At 45.8% G+C, this 19,950-nt stretch overlaps 2 non-coding genes across 2 annotated transcripts; both read right to left on the reverse strand.

Moving 5' to 3' along the window:
* Positions 1–16,149: 16,149 nt before the first annotated feature.
* Positions 16,150–16,221, reverse strand: trnaw-cca (transfer RNA tryptophan (anticodon CCA)). The gene has a single exon. It is a non-coding gene; the product is annotated as a tRNA-Trp (tRNA).
* Positions 16,222–16,651: 430 nt separating this feature from the next.
* On the reverse strand, positions 16,652–16,723 carry trnag-ucc (transfer RNA glycine (anticodon UCC)). Its single transcript has one exon. It is a non-coding gene; the product is annotated as a tRNA-Gly (tRNA).
* Positions 16,724–19,950: the final 3,227 nt, after the last annotated feature.

Raw genomic sequence — 19,950 nt, forward strand, 5'->3', positions numbered from 1 at the left:
TCACTGACTGGAGACGTGTCCTTTTGGTTCTTTAGATCAGTTTGATTAACTGTTTGGTATCAAGTACTTACTTTGCGTAAGTTATTTCACTCCAATTTAAAATGCTCCTGAATGAAAGTGTCCGTGTCGCACGGCTCCTGTTCAGCCAGGAGATGGCACCAGTCCACAATAAATGTACATTCTATGTGTCATTACATAGGACACTTACTCTGGCCTGAGACCTTAACTCGTACCTGTGTCCTGATGCTGTCATTTTCACCCTGTTTAAGTAATCATAGATTGCCTCCAGTGCAGAAGGAGGCCATTCGGCCCATGGAACCGGTACCGACCCTCGGAAAGAGCACCCGATTTCGGCCCAAACGCACCTAACCTTTCAAATACGTCAGGATGGCCGAGTTCAGGTCGCAGTCTCCTCTGGAGGCCAGGGCTCGAATCCCACTCCTGAAAGTGACTTTTCCTCCGCGAGGCACCATCCAAACCTGGAACCCCTCCCTAACAGCACTGTGTGTGTACATACACCATATGGACTTCCAGCGGTTCCAGAATCCCCTCACCGCCCATTCTCACGGTCAATTAATGATAGATTGTAAATGTTTTGCCGAATCAGCGACAATCAAAGCCAGACAAACCTTCAATAACCCTCAGAGCAGGAAAGGCAAATCATTGTCCTTTGGCCCAAAAGCAAAATACTGCGGATGCTGCAAATCTGAAACAAAAACAGAAAATGCTGGAAATATTCAGTTGATCCGGCAGCTTCTGTGGAGAGAGAAACAGGTCGTTCCAATGAAAGCTCAGGATCTGAAATGGTAACTATTTCTCTTTTCACAGATACTACAGATCCGTAAAGTATTTCCAGCATTCCCTTGTGATTAGCTGAACATCCTCAGACTCTGTAGCTTCATCCGTTAAAGTGTCTGTTCCCTAAAGAAAAATCTGGACTCAAATCCCAGCCCAGCCTTATTCCGTTTGACCACCTGTGCGATTGAGAACTTCCTCCACAACAGGGGGAAATGTGTTGGATTTCTAGTCGGAAAATATGCCTTTTGCAGGTTTAAATTCATAGAATATCTACAGAGATTGTAACGCAAGTACTATTTCAGCTGCCATCATCCAGTTGTTAAATCTTTCCACTAGAAACCCACTGGATTTTCCCCTTTGACTTGAGTCCTGCTCCCAGAGGATCAGTTCAGTATTTTCAATAATATAATATTTTGAATGCTCTGTGTCCAGAGAATTGTGACGCTGAAATTGCTCACACTTCTCTCCATTGTTATCTACCCTGCAGGTATTGACTGCACCGTCTAATGGAGACATGCTCACAGGGCTGTGAGAGAGGCTTTCTTTCAGGCGTGAGGCCTCTTTTGGTTCATCAACAGCAACCGGATGCTGCAGAGAAACTCGGAATACCGAGCACCTCTTCCCAGGATGAACTTAATCAGGGACAAGATGTTGTTTGAAGAGCGAATCAAAGGTCTGAAGAATTGGTCTGAGATTCCTGGCGTTTTGTGAAGAGAACAAGGTGGTGGAGCAATGTGACACTAGCAGGATACGAGTTTGGGATATTATCCAGTCTGTGCTGGGAGAGCTGCGGGAAGGACGTTGTCTTGTCTGCCCACCCAAGCTGAATGTTGGGATTGAGGTGGTGATCAGATTCCGAGAGGAGGGTGAAATCCTTTCACTGAGTTTCAAGCTCAGAGTGCGGTTGAGTGTCTTGAGTTACAGGAAGATACAGACGGGATGGTCAAATGGGCAGAAAAGTGGCTGATGGAATTTAACGCTGAAAACTTAGATGTGATCATTTGGTAGGGGGGTTTTACAGTAACTTCATTGCAGTGTTAATATAATCCCACTTGTGACAATAAAGAATATAATATTATTATTATAGGATTAATGTCAATGGCCTGACACTGGGAAGTCCTGAGGAACAAAGGGACCTTGGAGTGTTTGTCCAGAGATCTCTGAAGGCAGACGGGCAGGTTAATAGGGTGGTGGAAAAGACATTTGAGATATTTGTCTTTATCAATCGGGGCATGGATTACAAAAGCAGAGAGGTCATGGTGGAGTTGTATAGAATGTTGGTGAGGCCACAGCTGGAGTACCGTGTGCAATTCAGGTCACCACATTATAGGAAATATGTGACTGCACTGGATGGGGTGCAGAGGTGATTCAGCAGGATGTTGCTTGGGATGGAACAGTTAGGATATGAAGAGAGGTTGGATAGGCTTGTTTTCTCTTTCACGCAGGGACAGAGATGACTGAGGGGTGATCTCATCGAGGTGTACAAGATTATGATAGGTATAGGCAGGGCGGATAGGGAGCACCTGTTCCCCTCAGTCACAAGGGGACACTGTATTATTCTGTGATTCTGTTACTGATCAGATCTTGGAGGTATCGCTGCTGTATTCCCAGGAGGCGGTGGTCTGATTCGGAGAGCAAAAGCTTCCATCGAGGACGGGGTTCTCAATAAGAACAAACTGGAGGTGTGGGATGTTAGAATCTGCTCAGCACTGATTCATTTTTATTCATTGTTGTGTCCGAGAATAAACACGTGGATTGTAGCGGTCCATTAAAAGCAAAAATAGAATTCGGAAATTTCTGGCCAGTAACTTCACCATGTCCACGTTACATCACTCAGCATCCTCAGCTGCGTCACATCTGGTCCACGTTTCCTCAGCAGAGAGCAGTTTCACAGCAGAGAGTACATTTCGACTGGAGAGATCGCAGTTTCTCAGCAGAGCGCACAGTTCACGGCAGAGAACACAGTCCCACAGCAGAGAACACAGTCCCACAGCAGAGAGCACAGTCCCACAGCAGAGAGCACAGTTTCACAGCAGAGAACACATTTCCACAGGAGAGGTCTCTCTCTGATACAGTCTGTGAGTTCTCCCTCAATGCTCTCACCTTCAGACCTATTGCTCACGTGCCCACTCCAATGGTGTTGAAGTGTTTCCCATCAGTCCGTTCAGAACAATCCTTCAGCTGATATGTTGGAAATGTAATTTGCTGACAGAGACTATATTTCCAACATTTCACAACTGGCTGCACATCTGGACCAATGGACAAATACAACCTTCTTCCGTTAGTTGTTGCAGATGTTAAAGGTCCATGAGGTGGTTTGGTGAAGTCAGGTCATTTGGCGAGTTGGCCGAGAGGTGACGGTGATGCGCTGCTAATCCATTGTGCTTTGCATCTGCGGGTTTGTATCCATCCTCCTCGATGATCAATTTCCTGCGTCTCCGCGTTGGGCCACTTATTGAGGGTGACCTGATGATTCATTCAGTGTATCCGCAACTAGGATGGAGTTTAGATTCGGAGTTCAACAGGCCTGAGGAGTGAATCTTTTTGCACCAATCTCTATACCGATATTCCTAATCCTCTGTCTGATAATCGATTTAAATCACGACACCAGCTTTGGGCAGGAGTTTGGCACCATGAAAACTTGCGGCTTCAGAAGCTCCAAAACAGACGCCAGCTTCATCTGGGGCACTGCTGGCAGATTTTGTCTTTCCGGAACCGTCCGCCCAGCCGTGAAAACAAGTCCATCAGGTGACCTCATTACACTGTAAGACGGAGGAGCAGAAGTGGCCCATTCGGCACATCCTGTCTGCTCCACCATTCAAAGAGGTTATGAATGACCTGATATAATCTTCAAACCCACTTTCCCGCCTTATCCCCATCATCCTTGATTCCCTTACTGATTTAATCTTGCGCATATTAACTTCCCCAGCCTCGACAAGTATTCGCTTAGAAACAATGTTTCCACAGATGCACTATACTCTGAGAGAACAAATTCCTCATCATTTCTGATTTAATTGGGCGGCCCCTTACTCTGAGATCATTCCCTCTGGTCCTAGACTCTCCCACATGGAGAAACAACCTCTCAGCATCCACCCTTTCAACGCCTCTGAAAATCTATTGAATCAGTGAATTTGAATGGTGAGATTTATTCCCTGTCCCAAAGAGTATTTCAGGCCTCTGGATTCCCAATCCAGTGAGATAATCTTTCATCCCTCTGAACAAAAAACAGTTGATTCAGCTCATTATTAAACATCTTGGGCCAGTGGGCCGATGAATGGCAGATGGAGTTTAATTTGGATAAATGTGAGGTGATGTATTTTGGCAGCTCAAATCAGGGATTGACCTAATCAGTTACTAGTAGCGAGTTGGGGAGAATTACAGAACAAACAGATCTAGGAGTACAGGTTCACAGCTCCTTGAAGGTGGTGTCGCAGGTGGATAGGGTGGTGAAGAAGGCATTCGGAATGCGAGGTTTTAAGCTCAAAATGTTGAATACAAGAGTTGGGACGTCTTGTTCAAGTTGCACAAGACATTAGTCAGACCACACATGGAATATTGTGTTCAGTTCTGGTCACCCTATTTTCCGAAGGATATTGTTAAACTAGAAAGAGTGCAGAAGTGGTTTACAAGGGTGCTACCAGGACTTGATGGTCTGAGTGAAAGGTAGAGGCTGGATAGGCTGGGACTTTTTTTCCTGGAGCGTAGGAGGCGTATGGGTAATGTCATAGAGGTCTATGAAATAATTAGGAGCATGAATAAGGTACTGAGGAGCATCTGGAACGGGCTGCCAGAGGCAGTGGTGGAGGCGGGTATCATTTTGTCTTTTAAAAATCAGTTAGACAGTTACATGGGCAGGGTGGGTATAGAGGGATATGGGCCAAATGCGGACAAGTTTGTCTCGCTTAGTGAAAGAAACTGGGCGGCATTGACAAGCTGGGCCGAAGGGCTTTTTCCATGCTGCCAACTTCTATGACTCAATCACTCTGTCTGTCTTCGTGACGACATTAGAATTTCCTCCACAGAATTGTATTGAACCGATTGATACATAATATTTTATTCTATACTTGATCCAAGTCAAACAGATACTGTGGATTCATCAGGGGATAAACAAAATACTAGGATGAGAGCGAATTGAATGAAAACAATGTTAGAAGGAATTATATACCATAAAAAGCCCTGCAATGCTTGGATGGAAAGGTGGAACTATGAGCTGAGGAGGGAAAACTCGGCTGTCAGCAAGTTCCACCGGATTTCTGTATAAAACGACCGCGACAGGACACGGTCTTCTGATATCATCATTAGATTCATCGAAGTCAGACGCCTTATCCATTAGGCCACGCGGCCACCGCCAGTGACGTGCGAGCCAATGTTTATCCCATGTGAATAAATACTGTGATCATATCTGTTTCCGTAGAAACCATTAAAATGCAGAAGGAGGCTATTCGGCCCATCGAGTCTGCACTGACCCTTCAATCCTGCACCCACTCATGAGAGGGGAGGGACGGATTTCAGGGGTTGGAATGGGGGCCAGAGTTGCTCCATCGGACCCAATATTCCAGTAGAGGGCAGGTGCGTGAGCTTTCGGAGGGTCAGTACATACTCGTTGTGCCGAATGGTCTTCATTTGCACAATAGGGATTCTCTGATTCTATGACAGCAGCGGGTTTAGGTGGTGAAGCCCTTGTGCCATACTGCCCACTCCTGACACCATGGAGAAATTCTGATCTCTCAAAGACTGGCGACCAAGGACGTGTAACAAAAAATAATTTATTTACTGTTTGAGCAGCTGCTCCAGGCTTGTGCTCTGAGCGCGATCCGGGGAGAACACCTGATCATTTTAGATGCGGAACACGTAATCACGTGACCATTCGGTCTGCACAGGCCTCCTTCTGTGCTGCCAGTTTCTGTGATTGAATTGCTTTAATTTGGATCTGGACTGGGAAGTTCGGTGCTGTTCCATGTAAAGCAAAAATGAACTTCTAGGATATTTCCAATGTAACTGATTTTCTTCCGCAAACAATTGAATCAGTGGAATTGTGCGTTTCGGGAACTGGGAGTTTCGAGTCTCTCAAGGCTTCTCTCCAAATCCAATGGTCAATTGTAAGGTAGATTCAACCGCTCCTCACATAAACACCGGGGCACCGTTCATCGCAGGAATGCAATAACTTCCTGGAGTGATTCCTGGCCGGTTTTATAATGTTTTGTACGTTTTATAATGTTTAATGAATGACCTATTGAACCGAGCTGCGATGGTCGAGTGGTTAAGGTGTTGGACTTCCCCAGCAGGTTCGAGCCCTGCTCCCAGCGACTGTGGCCGAAGAATTAATCGGAATTTTAGTAAACGGTTTGACACAAGGTTCGCTGCTTAGCAAATTCTAATCTCCTCAGGAAGAGGGTCAATAATGTTTTTGACAGCAGCCCGGTTAGCTCAGTCGGCAGAGCATCGGACATTTAATCCCACGGTCGTGGATTCAAGCCCTATGTTGTTTCATATTGGGTTCAAGTCCCATATTGGGCGTTTCCATCTGAGAATGTTGAGCTGAACGAACTGTTTTGATAACAGGAATACAGTTCTGTCCCGGGACGGGGAATCCACAGGCCTGAACTAATCTTTCATGACAAGATTTGATAAATCTGGAATTGAAATTTCGTCTCAGTCATGGCAGAGAAAGGTTCTGATTCAGACGGATCACATTTCCACAACTGGGAACATATTTACACAACAGGGAATGTTTAGACCCAAACACAGTGAAGATCTGTCATCGGCACAGTCACGGTTCCAGGACAGAGAAAACAGTTACACAGCAGAGAGCACAGTTATACAGCAGGGAGCACAGTTACACAGCAGAGAGCTCAGTTACACAGCAGAAAGCTCAGTTACACAGCAGAGAGCACAATTATACAGCAGAGAGCGCAGTTACTCAGCAGAGAGCTCAGTTACACAGCAGAGAGCTCAGTTATACAGCAGGGAGCACGGTTACACAGCAGAGAGCACAGTTACAGAGTAGAGAGCTCAGTTACACAGCAGAGAGCACAATTATACAGCAGAGAGCGCAGTTACTCAGCAGAGAGCAAGGTTACACAGCAGAGAGCACAATTATACAGCAGAGAGCGCAGTTACTCAGCAGAGAGCACAGTTACACAGCAGAGAGCTCAGTTACTCAGCAGAGAGCTAAGTTACACAGCAGAGAGCACAGTTACACAGCAGAGAGCTAAGTTACACAGCAGAGAGCACAGTTACTGAGCAGAAATACATTTAATTGCCTATCTTTGTACAACAGAAAACCCTGTTTTCCTAAATAACCAGTTTGTCCATCTCAGTATCTTGCTGGTTTGCACTGCACCTCTGCTGTGTGTCATTGTGTGTGTGTGTCCTGATAGTCTCTTCCTGCTTTTCTGTGTGTCTTCCTCTGTCTGTTACAGCCGTGCTGAAGTTCCATGTTATTGTCCAGCCAAAGTGAGCTTCACAACACTTGGGTTCTCGTTTAAAAAAAAAAAGTTATCTGGCTGCCTCAGAGCAGTAATTGCGAACACGGCGGACCTAAGGAGCGGAGTGGCGCAGCGGAAGGGTGCTGGGCCCATAACCCATAAACCAACCTCTGCTATTTATATTCTCACTCACACCAAAAGTAAACATGTCGCTATCACCGTGCATCCGCCTTTTCTTTTCAGTAAATTAGTATCAAAGTGTTGCTTCCAGTGTGATCCGGACATTTATCATTTCACATCACTGTGAAGCTCAAAGTAACGAAATCGGGAAGCTCTTCAATTGACTCTCTCTGAGGGAAACAGACAACATCTGCTGTGGTGTGTGAGTTTTATTGGTGCCAATACCACATCTCCACTGACTGGAATGGGTTATGTTTTATTAACACAGTCATATCATTTGATAAAGATAGAACCAGGAGTTTTTCAATGTTTCCAATTCCTTTAACAGAGCGAAGGGGAAAAGTTTATATAATAACTTCCAGGAATACCCCACAGTGGGGTAATAAGGACAAGGTAAGGGCAGCACGGTAGCATAGTGGAATTGCTTTGACAAAACATTGAATTCTATACCCGTCAGTCTGCCCTCAATAAAACTCGAGATGGATTTTTAGGCATAGTATTATTTATTTTTAACCAACTTGCAAGTCTAACTCGCTTCACAAGAACCCAGAACACAAGCTGCCTCCTGGGTTTCCCGCATCGAGTGTCATTGGAGACAAAGGTATCTCTACAAATACATTCAAATGGCATCAAGTTTCACATACACGATTCCCGTAGGCCATCCTATACACCTCCTGACCTGGCCATACATCCTAATTGGCTCACTTCTCATTCCTTAACCCTGGGCCTCTTGTTACCTAGCATCCTTTTCTCTTCCTCCACCAGATACCCCTCCCCCCCTTCCTTGCCATGCTGTCTGAAATCCTTTGTCTGTGGACTCACTAGAATTGGACTGGCCTACACATCTACATTACTGTAACTAATATATTTATCTAACTATTTTATATCACATTCATCAGCTTCACAGTTCCAGGGTCCCTGTTCGATTCCCGGCTGGGTCACTGTCTGTGCGGAGTCTGCACATTCTCCCCGTGTGTGAGTGGGTTTCCTCCGGGTGATCCGGTTTCCTCCCAAAGTTCAAAGATGGGCAGGTTAGGTGGATTGGCCATGCTAAATTGCCCTTAGTGTTGGTTGAGTGGGGTTATTGGGTTATGGGGATAGAATTTCAAGTGCAGAAGGAGGCCGTTCGGCCCATCGAGTCTGCAGCGGCTCTTGGAAAGAAGTGCAGGAAAGGGGAGTTGTGAAGCTGTTGGTGCATACGGTGGGCCATAAAGAGGAGCTGAGGGTCCATTTGGGTGGGTTTGATATCCTACCCCATGTTGATCCACCCACCCAAGGTCACAATATTGGGGTTCCAGCTGCTCAGCCACCGTATCTGCCGCTGGTTGGGGTCTCAGATCATCCTTTTTCATTACATACTCAGTCTTAATCTTTGTAACTGAGCCTCCTTCCTGGCCTACACACTCCTTCCAATAAAATCTGACTGCCCTGGCCATCAGAGAAGGGTCGTTCTCTGACTAATTCATGTTATTACAGTTCACGGCAGCAGCCACGGAAGGTGCTAGGCAATGCATTAACATAGCACAATATTGAAGGGAACTCTGACCATTTTGGTACGGCAAGTCGCCTGACTGCCCACGGTAGATTTCATTAAAACGTTCCAGAAATTCCTCTGGCACTTCAGTCTTTTTAGGTTTGAGGTCTAAGATAGCAGAAATGTTTATGGGCTTTTGTAATGTGACATTCAACGCATTCAGGATTTGTGCCCGTCTATCATCGTCCAAAGCATGGGCTTGCTGAAGTGCGGCGTGCCTAGCATAATGCAAGTGATTGAGATGATTGCTGTACTCTGCTGGGGTTAAAACCTGCTGGACTAGGGCCCAGATGTCCCTAGAATCAGCTTGATAAACTGAGATCGTAGTTCTCAGGTAATCCACGAAAGCAGCAGGAGATTTCTTCCTGTCTGGGATTGCAGCCAGAATAGCCATCATCTCACTGGGTCTCCATGGGAAATAAACGTCTATCGTGGGCTGGGCGGCCGCCGTTACAGCATCAGGGTTTGGTATTTTCCTAATCGGCAACTGTCTCAGAGTCTCACTAGGGGGCGCTCTAGCGGATTCCCCTGGCTCTTCAAAGACTTCGACGCTCTTCCCTGCGACTAGGGGGAGCTCCAGCTTCTCAGAACCATTCCCATCCTCTTTCTTTGTTCTCATACTTTTCTGTCCTACCATATCGGTCTGAAGGGATCTAGGTGGTATGCGTGATTGTTTCTGGATATGATCAGGCCCCTCTCTCATTGTCCGAGATCGGGTCCTAGAGCTAACTGGGTTTGTTGAACAGAGCTCCCCTTCTCTAACAGACGGTGAAGATGCTGAATTAGGACGCAAGCTATCAACCGAAGGGGCTGGAGAGGCTGGCATGATTTGAATCTGGGGTGCAGTGACTGGATATAAATTATCATACCCTGCTGGTTCCTGAATTAGTGCAGACAATGCTACTGGTGCAGTCGGGACTCTACCCGACATGGTCCGATTTTCTAGGTGCTCATCTGCTTCTGACAATGCAAGGTCAGTTATTGAACTACGTTGCTCTTTTTTTTTCTCGAGTCCACCCTCTCTTTACTTGCGCGTTTTTTGAATGCACACACCTTTTTCAAGACCTCCAGAGTTTTCTGGTTCCCCCTTTCACTTATTGGAATCCCCATTTTAAGGGCATTTTCTTGCCAATTTAATAACATGATCTTATCCCTCTCATGTTGACAATTTTGTCTCCATAATCTAATTAACTCTTTAGCTTTCATACTTTGGCTATCTTTTTTTAAAAATGTATTTGCCTATTTATGACCAATGGCAATTACTGCTACTTGGCAAAATTATTTAAAAGGTTTTAACAGTGTTCTTTTAAAACTTAAAATGTTTGAAAATTCAAATTGAATTACTGCAACCTGCAAGCTTAGCTCTGATCTCAACTCAGAACTGAATTTACGATTTGCTTAACACAAACTTGTATAACTTTTACAACTTAATTAATTCTTTATCTTAACAATTTTTCTTTCAACAAGTTTTTCTTACATTCACAAAAATGTTGGCTGCTATCAATGAGGAAGCAGTTAGCTGTGGTGATTTATACCGGAGCAAAGTCAACTGTCATCTCCAGATTTACACTTTTTAAAATGGTGTCAGTGAGTTTCTTTAAGTTTCTATTAATTCACAAATAAAATGAGATAAACATTATTTCAAGTAATTCAAACTTAAGATTCTGGCAATTTCAATCAATTGCTTGCTAAAATAATTAACTTTTATCAAAGAGGGGGAGAAATCCACTGGTTTCCTTTACCCTTTACTTACTTCAAAACGTAACTTTGCTGGAGTTTCACTGATTCGAAAGAAAGGTATCCAATTACACCACAAGCTGCAACTTTGCTGGAGTTTCACTGACTCGAAAGAAAGGTATCCAATTACACCACAAGCTGCCAGCTATCTCAAGCTGCTGTTAAACCTTTGAGAGGCTTCTGCTTTAACTAACATGCAGCATCCAGTTTCTCTTAAAATGTATCTTTTCTCGCCACTACAGTCTAAGGATACAATTTTCGCTTAATCAACAATAGTTTCCAAAACACTCTCGTGGAACTAAATCATCTTGCCAGATGTCCCATCAGTTCAATTTTCTAATCCCCAGACTGACCTTTGATTTCATCGAGACGATCTTTCCGTACCAACCGCGAGTGACTAGACCAATCAGACCATGAGAAGAGGGGAAAACCAATGTGGGTCATTTTACAGCTACACACATTGTGGGCCCGTTTCCACTTTCCTTGTCAAAAATCAGTCTAATTCTGATTTCGCAGTTGGTCGCTAACCGTCTGGAGAAATCCCGGGTTTCTGGCACCAAATGACAAAACATTGAATTCTTTACCCGTTAGTCTGGCCTCAATAAAACTCGAGATGCATTTGCAGGCATTGCATTATTTATTTTTAACCAACTTGCAAGTCTGAATCGCATCACACAAACCCAGAACACAAGCTGCCTCCTGGGTCTTCCGAATCGAGTGCCATTGGAGACAAAGGAATCTCTACAAATACATTCAAATGACATCAAGTTTCACATACAGATTCCCATAGGTCATCCTATACCCCTCCTGACCTGGCCATACATCCTAATTGGCTCACTTCTCATTCCTTAACCCTGGACCTCTTGTTACCCAGCATCCTTTTCTCCTCCTCCACCAGACACACCTCCCCCTTTCGTGCCATGTTTTCTGAAATCCTTTGTCTGTGAACTCACTAGAATTAGACTGGCCTACATCTACATTACTGTAACTAATACATTTAAACTAACTATTTTATATCACATTCATCAGCTTCACAGTTCCAGGGTCCCAGGTTCGATTCCCGGCTGGGTCACTGTCTGTGCGGAGTCTGCACATTCTCCCCGTGTGTGAGTGCATTTCCTCCGGGTGCTCCGGTTTCCTCCCACAGTCCAAAGATGTGCAGGTTAGGTGGATTGGCCATGCTAATTGCTACCCACAATGCTGCCGTGCTGCCCTTGTGGCCTGATGCTGCCGTTTGCACCCTGGTTAAGTAACCATATAATCCCTCCAGTACAGAAGGAGACCATTCGGCCCATCCTGTCTGCACTGACCCTCGGAAAGAGCACCCCAACACGGCTCAATCCCCTAGAACCGTTTGGATTCATCAGGTGTCAGTCTCCTCTGGAGACGAGGGTTCAATCCCACTCCTGACATTGCCACTGATTCTCAGCTGCGATAAAATGCCAGAGGTCCCGGGTTCAAAAATACGGACGAGACCGGATGGTGTCATTGACTGAAATCGGGAGGAGGTTTGAGCTCCAGGGAAGTTATTGCAGCGAATATATCAGTGCAGAACACGTGAAAAAAAACGGAAAGGGTATTTAAAGGTCGTTTGATCATGGTGTGGGATTCTGAATTTATCCTCAAGTAAAAACAGCATCCACGCAGCTGGCTGAATACAATGGTTGTTTGTACCTGATAAGCCTTTGATTTGACCAACGCGTTTACGGGATGAGGTGGCCGAGTGGTTAAGGGGACGGACTGCTAATCCATTGAGCTCTCCGTGCGTGTGTTCGAAAGCCATCATTGTCGATTTTCCATCCTGCTTTCTCCCAAGTGGGCATTTTTCCAAGATGGATCTGCAATCACTGATGTGACAATCCAGTCCAAGTTGTGAGGCCGGATTGCATCGAGTTGTGTTGGAAGAGCGAGAATTGAAAATTCAGTCTTGATCGGGTAGTGAGTTCGGAACCACTCTGTCTGTTGGGTCGTGTCAAAGCCAAGCGACATTTCATTGTTCGAGAGAATGAGGAGTTTAGGGAATCAGGATATTTACCCGGCAAAAATCTGCTGGAGGAGGGAATGAGGGGAGTCCAAAAATGTATTCAGAACTTTAATGTAGCGGCGGCAATGCAGCACCCATGGACCAGTTGAACTAAGAACATTCCTCGTCACAATGGATGTCTCGGCACTGTATACCAGCATCCCCCATGACGACGGCATTGCTGCAACAGCCTCAGTACTCAACACCGACAACTGCCAATCTCCAGATGCAATTCTGCAACTCATCCGCTTCATTCTGGATCACAACGTCTTCACCTTCGACAACAAGTTCTTCATCCAGACGCACGGGACAGCCATGGGGACCAAATTCGCACCCAATACGCCAACATCTTCAGGCAGAGGTTTGAACAGGACCTACTAACCGCACAGGACCTTCAACCAACGTTATACATCGATGACATTTTTTTTCCTTTGGACCCACGGCGAAGAATCACTGAAACGACTACACGATGACATCCATAAGTTCCATCCAACCATCAGACTCACCATGGACTACTCTCCAAAATCAGTTGCATTCTTGGACACACTCGTCTCCATCGAGGACGGTCACCTCAGCACTTCGCTTTACCGCAAACCCACGGATAACCTCACACTCCTCCAGCTTCCACCCTAAACACATTAAAGAAGCCATCCCCAATGGACAAGCTCTCCGTATACACAGGATCTGCTCAGATGAGGAGGAGCGTAACAGGCATCTACAGACGTTGAAAGATGCCTTCGTATGAACGGGATATGGTGCTCGACTCATCGATCGACAGTTCCAACGCGCCACAGCAAAAAAACGCACTGACCTCCTCAGAAGACAAACATGGGACACAACCGACAGAATACCCTTCGTCGTCGAGTACTTTCCCGGAGCGGAGAAACTACGACATCTTCTTCACAGCCTTCAACACATCATCGATGAAGATGAACATCTTGCCAAGGTCATCCCCACACCCCCACTACTTGCCTTCAAACAACCGCGCAACCTCAAACAAACCATTGTTTGCAGCAAACTACCCAGCCTTCGGAACAGTGACCACGACACCACACAACCCTGACATGGCAATCTCTGCAAGACGTGTCAGATCATCGACATGGATACCACCATTACACATGAGAACACCACCCACCAGGTACACGGTACATACTCGTGCGACTCGGCCAATGATGTCTACCTCATACGCTGCAGGAAACGTTGTCCCAAAGCGTGATACATTGGCGAGACCATGCAGACGCTGCGACAACGAATGAACGGACATCGTGCGACAATCACCAGGCAGGAATGTTCCCTTCCAGTCGGGAACACTTCAGCAGTCAAGGGCATTCAGCCTCTGATCTCCGGGTAAGCGTTCTCCAAGGCAGCCTTCAGGACGCGCAACAACGCAGAATCGCTGAGCAGAAGCTTATAGCCAAGTTCCGCACACATGAGTGCGGCCTCAACCAGGACCTGGGATTCATGTCGCATTACATTCATCCCCCACCATCTGGCCTGCGAAATCCTACCAACTGTCCTGGCTTGACACAATTCACACCTCTTTAACCTCAGTCCAACGCCGGCATGTGCACATCAGAATGATACAGTACGAAGTCTTACAACACCAGGTTAAAGTCCAACAGGTTTGTTTCGATGTCACTAGCTTTCGGAGCGCTGCTCCTTCCTCAGGTGAATGAAGAGGTCTGTTCCAGAAACACATATATAGACAAATTCAAAGATACCAAACAATGCTAGGAATGCGAGCATTAGCAGGTGATTAAATCTTTACAGATCCAGAGATGGGGTAACCCCAGGTTAAACTCCACAGAATGATACAGGCATAGAAGGTTTCAATTACGAGGACAGTTTAGAATTATAGATGATGGCTTGACACAATTCACACCTCTTTAACCTGGGGTTACCCCATCTCTGGATCTGTAAAGATTTAATCACCTGCTAATGCTCGCATTCCAAGCATTGTCGGGCATCTTTGAATCTGTCTATATATATGTTTGTGGACCATACCTCTTCATTCACCTGAGGAAGGAGCAGCTCTCCGAAAGCTCGTGAAATCGAAACAAACCTGTTGGACTTTAACCTGGTGTTGTAAGACTTCTTACTAGAATTATAGAATCATAGAATGGTTCCAGCACAGGGTGCGGCCATTCCGCCCACCGTGTCCCGGTCAGTCGCCCAGAGCTGGAAAATCTCAGCAGACCTGGCAGCATCTGTGGAGCGGGAACCTGGACTGGAAACTGTAACTCTGTTTCTCTCTCCACAGATGCTGCCAGACCAGCCGAGTTATCCAACATTGTCTATTTCTGTTGCAGCATTTTATGAAGAATCTCCATAGCGACCTTGCCTTTGTGCTCGGCGTTTCTATTTATTTATATAGTTCTGTGTAAATTTAGAGTACCCAATTCTTTTTTTTTTCCGATTAAGGGCCAATTTTGCGTGGCCAATCCACAGACCTTGCACATCATGGGTTGTGGGGGGTGAAACCCAGGCACACATGGGAAGAATGAGCAAACTCCAGACGGGCAGTGACCCAGGGCCCGGATGACGCTTCTATTTATGAAGACTTGTCCCGTATGTAACGTATGGGCACTTAGTGCAATTTAGGACGGCCAATCCACCTAATCCATGACTTTGCACTGTGGGAGATATCCGGAGCACCCGGAGGAACCCCACGCAGACAGGGGCAGAACGTGAGGACTCCGCGGACAGGCAGTGAATCGAACCTGGTACCCTGGCGCTGTGAAGCCACAGTGCTAGCCACTTGTGCTACTGTGCTTTGTGCCCAGAGAAGTTATTGCAGCGAATATATCAGTGAAGAACACGTGAAGAAATGAAAACGACATTTTAACACCGTTTCACCATGGTGTGGAACTGATATATCAAATAAAAAACCGCACGCTCGTGCACCCAGGTAACTGGCTGAATGCAATGGTTGTATGCAACCCCGATAAACCTTTGATTTATTTGCTGAACAAGAATTTCCCCATCTCCACCTTAAACATAATCAATGTCCCTCTTCCGCGGCCTTCTGAGGCAGAGTTCCAAAGTCGCACAACTTTGAGAGGGAGAAATTTCCTCATCTCCGTCCGAAAAACAGCGACATCCTTGTTTTTAACTGCCCAGTAGTTCTGGTCTCACCCACGAGCAGTGAGATTGAACCAACTGGTTGGGCAGCACGGTAGCACAACGGTTAGCACAGTTGGTTCAATATTCTCAGATAATAATATGGAAGCGGTCAACGTGCGGCTCGAACCCTCGATCCTGGGAGGTAGACTCCCATGCTCTACCGACTGAGCTATCCGAATGTTTGATGAAACTGCTCAAAAATATAAACTGAGCGGGTAAATCTGAAATATCCGGAAAGATTTACCAGCATTGCGGCTTTGAACGGAGTCATTTCGGGAACATTCCCACAGAGAGAAATTCCTGGAACCAGCGGCAGAAAAACATCCTGAGCCTGACGTGATTTGAACACGCAACCTTCTGATCTGGAGTCAGACGCGCTACCGTTGCGCCACAAGCCCAAGTGCGGACCATTATGTGTTTCTCCTCATAGATTTATGTTTTATTTACACCAACTGTGCGAAATAAACGCAGAGAAGTCAGATTGAGGGATATGAAAGGACCCTGAAGTAAAGCAGCTGTACCACGTGGTTAAGGTGATGCACAATAATCCATTGTGCTCTGTACACGTGGCTTCAAATCCCATCCTCGTCTGTAACGTGTCTGTTGTGTCCCCTTCGTGAGGCTGAAGTGAAATTGGTGTGATTTTTAGTTTTGTCGGAGGGCTTGGGCAGTGAATAGTGGAACACTGTCCATATTGAAACCACATTAAAATGATGACAAAGTTACTTATTTCACTCCTCGCTGTACTTGCCACTAAATTCTGAGTGAGAAACTTTCTCTTCCTCAGTTTGAAACTCACAAAGAGGTGCAAAGATTTCAATTTATTGTTGCGATGGCCGGGAATCGAACACGAGTCAACTGCTTGGAAGGCAGCTATGCTCACCACTATACCACCATCGCTCACTAATTGGAGACGTGTCCTTTTGGTTCTTTAGATCAGTTTGATTTACTGTTTCGTAACAAATACTTACTTTGCGTCAGTTATTTCACTCCAATTTAAAATGCTCCTGAATGAAAGTGTCCGTGTCGCACGGCTCCTGTTCAGCCAGGAGATGCCACCAGTCCACAATAAATGTACATTCTGTGTGTCATTACACAGGACACTTACTCTGGCCTGAGACCTTAACTTGTCCTTGTATGCTGATGCTGCCATTTTGATCCTATTTCAGTAATCATAGAATACCTCCAGTGCAGAAGGAGACCATTCGGCCCATCGAGTCGGCACCGACCCTCGGAAAGAGCACCCGATTTCGGCCCAAACGCACCTAACCTTTCGACTACGTCAGATTGGCCGAGCGCAGGTCGCAGTCTCCTCTGGAGGTCAGGGCTCGAATCCCACTCCAGAAATTGACTTTTCCTCCGCGAGGCACCATCCAAACCTGGAACCCCTCCCTAACAGCACTGTGTGTGTACATACACCATATGGACTTGCAGCGGTTCCAGAATCACCTCACCGCCCATTCTCGCGGTCAATTAATGATAGATTGTAAATGTTTGGCCGAATCAGCGATAATCACAGCCAGAGGGACCTGCAAAAACCCTCAGAGCAGGAAAGGAAACTCATCGTCCTTTGACCCAAAAGCAAAATACTGCGGATGCTGAAAATCTGAAACAAAGACAGAAAATGCTGGAAATATTCAGTTGATCCGGCAGCTTCTGTGGAGAGAGAAACAGGTCGTTCCAATGAAAGGTCAGGTTGTGAAATGTTAACTATTTCACTTTTCACAGATACTACAGATCCGTACCGTATTTCCAGCATTCCCTTGTGATTAGCTGAACATCCTCAGACTCTGTAGCTTCGTCCGGTAAAGTGTCTGTTCCCTAAAGACAAATCTGGACTCAAATCCCAGCCCAGCCTTATTCCGTTTGACCACCTGTGCGATTGAGAGCTTCCTCCACAACAGGGGGAAATGTGTTGGATTTCTAGTCGGAAAATATGCCTTTTGCAGGTTTAAATTCAGTAGAATATCTACAGAGATTGTAACGCAATGACTGATTTCAGCTGCCATCATCCAGTTGTTAAATCTTTCCACTAAAAATCCACTGGATTTTCCCCTTTGACTTGAGTCCTGCTCCCAGAGGATCAGTTCAGTATTTTCAGTAATATTATATTTTGAATTCTATGTCCAGAGAATTGTGACGCTGAAATTGCTCACACTTCTCTCCATTGTTATCAATTCTGCAGGTGTTGGCTGCACCGTCTAATGGAGACATGCTCGCAGGGCTGTGAGAGAGGCTTTCTTTCAGGCGCGAGGCCTCTTTTGGTCCATCAACAGCAACCGGATGTCTGCAGAGAAACTCAGAATACCGAGCCCCTCTTCTCAAGATGGACTTAATCAGGGACAAGATGTTGTTTGAAGAGAGAATCAAAGGTCTGAAGAATTGGTCTGAGATTCCTGGCGTTTTGTGAAGAGAACAAGGTGGTGGAGCAATGTGACAATAGCAGGATACGAGTTTGGGATATTATCCAGTTTGTGCTGGGGGGCTGCGGGAAGGACGTTGTCTTGTCTGCCCACCCAAGCTGAATGTTGGGATTGAGGTGGTGATCAGGTTCCGAGAGGAGGGTGAAATCCTTTCACTGAGTTTCAAGCTCACAGTTCGGTTGAGTGTCTTGAGTTACAGGAAGATACAGACGGGATGGTCAAATGGGCAGAAAAGTGGCTGATGGAATTTCACGCTGCAAAATTAGATGTGATCCTTTTGGTAGGGATTTTCGCAGTAACTTCATTGCAGTGTTAATATAAGCCTATTTGTGACAATAAAGAATATAATATTATTATTATAGGATTAATGTGAATGGCCTGACACTGGGAAGTTCTGAGGAACAAACGGACCTTGGAGTGTTTGTCCAGAGATCTCTGAAGGCAGAAGGGCAGTTTAATAGGGTGGTGGAAAAGACATTTGAGATACTTGTCTTTATCAATCGGGGCATGGATTACAAAAGCAGATAGGTCATGGTGGAGTTGTATAGAATGTTGGGGAGGTCACAGCTCGAGTACCGTGTGCAATTCTGGTCACAACAATGAATAAAAATGAATCAGTGCTGAGCAGATTCTAACATCCCACACCTCCAGTTTGTTCTTATTGAGAACCCCGTCCTCGATGGAAGCTTTTGCTCTCCGAATCAGACCACCGCCTCCTGGGAATACAGCAGCGATGCCTCCAAGATCTGATCAGTAACAGAATCACAGAATAATACAGTGTCCCCTTGTGACTGAGGGGAACAGGTGCTCCCTATCCGCCCTGCCTATACCTATCATAATCTTGTACACCTCGATGAGATCACCCCTCAGTCATCTCTGTCCCTGCGTGAGAGAGAAAACAAGCCTATCCAACCTCTCTTCATATCCTAACTGTTCCATCCCAAGCAACATCCTGCTGAATCACCTCTGCACCCCACCCAGTGCAGTCACATATTTCCTATAATGTGGTGACCAGAATTGCACACGGTACTCCAGCTGTGGCCTCACCAACATTCTATACAACTCCACCATGACCTCTCTGCTTTTGTAATCCATGCCCCGATTGATAAAGACAAATATCTCAAATGCCTTTTCCACCACCCTATTAACCTGCCCGTCTGCCTTCAGAGATCTATGGACAAACACTCCAAGGTCCCTTTGTTCCTCAGGACTTCCCAGTGTCAGGCCATTGACATTAATCCTATAATAAAAATATTATATTCTTTATTGTCACAAGTAGGATTATATTAACACTGCAATGAAGTTACTGTGAAACCCCCCTACCAAATGATCACATCTGAGTTTTCAGCGTTAAATTCCATCAGCCACTTTTCTGCCCATTTGACCATCCCGTCTGTATCTTCCTGTAACTCAAGACACTCAACCGCACTCTGAGCTTGAAACTCAGTGAAAGGATTTCACCCTCCTCTCGGAATCTGATCACCACCTCAATCCCAACATTCAGCTTGGGTGGGCAGACAAGACAACGTCCTTCCCGCAGCTCTCCCAGCACAGACTGGATAATATCCCAAACTCGTATCCTGCTAGTGTCACATTGCTCCACCACCTTGTTCTCTTCACAAAACGCCAGGAATCTCAGACCAATTCTTCAGACCTTTGATTCGCTCTTCAAACAACATCTTGTCCCTGATTAAGTTCATCCTG

This window comes from Scyliorhinus torazame, chromosome 24 (assembly GCF_047496885.1).
Source record: "Scyliorhinus torazame isolate Kashiwa2021f chromosome 24, sScyTor2.1, whole genome shotgun sequence".
In the NCBI taxonomy this organism is placed as follows: domain Eukaryota; kingdom Metazoa; phylum Chordata; class Chondrichthyes; order Carcharhiniformes; family Scyliorhinidae; genus Scyliorhinus; species Scyliorhinus torazame.